This window comes from Grammomys surdaster, unplaced genomic scaffold (assembly GCF_004785775.1).
Source record: "Grammomys surdaster isolate TR1022 unplaced genomic scaffold, NIH_TR_1.0 62, whole genome shotgun sequence".
NCBI classification, from domain to species: Eukaryota; Metazoa; Chordata; class Mammalia; order Rodentia; family Muridae; genus Grammomys; species Grammomys surdaster.
In genome coordinates this window covers 3,539,549-3,540,447 of record NW_021604564.1, presented here as the reverse complement: position 1 = coordinate 3,540,447, position 899 = coordinate 3,539,549, and the positions used below count along the sequence as shown (strand labels likewise).

Here is an 899-nt window from a genome sequence, read left to right as displayed (position 1 = left end):
CACTGAAAATAAAAAGTCAAAAGTGAATTGAACAAAAGCATCATCTCTTTGCTTTCTGATTACTGATGACTTATTCTGTCATCATAGGAACAATCCTTCTGACCACCATGGATTCTCAGGATTAATGGTAGATTGAGTCTCAAATTGTGAGCCAAATAAAATCTTCTTTACTTAACTTGGTTTTCTCAAATATTCTGTCACAGCAAGTGGAGAAGGAGCTACTATATAGACCGATATATCAAAAGGTGTGACATAGAAATATATGTTTGCATGACTGATCCACTGGATCCTTGTATTTTCACTACATTTCAGTTAAATGTGTGTCTTGAAAGAAGTGTGATCTAGGGGTATGAAGTTTACAAATCATTTTTACCAGTTTCTTTTTTCAATGGAGGATTTTTTCTTTTATTAAAAATAGATTCATGTTTAGCTAAGTAAGCCGACCAAGTCCCTTTCCTCATGGGGACTTTGGTGTTCAATGGTTGAAAACAGGAGCCTCCTTGGTAGGTTATGTAGCCTATTGTCTATATGGGTTGCCTCAAGTGACCTTGGAGACAATTTCCTGGCAGTTGATAATCACAAGTCTCTGATCACAATGCTGTCCCTGGTCTAGGCTCCAGACATGTATGCTGTGTGCCTTTGGGAAGCCCCAGGGCAGACTGGCCAGGGTTCACATTCTAATCTACAATATTTGGATGGCATTACCATGAGATTCATAAAAGAATATCATACAGATTCTGTTTACAAGTTTTTAAAAATCCAAATGCTTCAAATGATTAATGTTACCCCTTTATTCCATAATAAGTTTGATTTGTAAGGTAAGCAGATAATATAAATTTTATGCCTATTGTTGGTGACCTGAAATTTTAACCCCAGGAACTGAGTTGAGGCAATTTCTT

At 36.5% G+C, this 899-nt stretch overlaps 1 non-coding gene across 1 annotated transcript; it reads left to right on the top strand.

The window, feature by feature from the left end:
- The first annotated feature begins 424 nt into the window (after positions 1–424).
- Positions 425–560, top strand: LOC114619312. The gene has a single exon (XR_003711113.1). It is a non-coding gene; the product is annotated as a small nucleolar RNA SNORA70 (small nucleolar RNA).
- Positions 561–899: the final 339 nt, after the last annotated feature.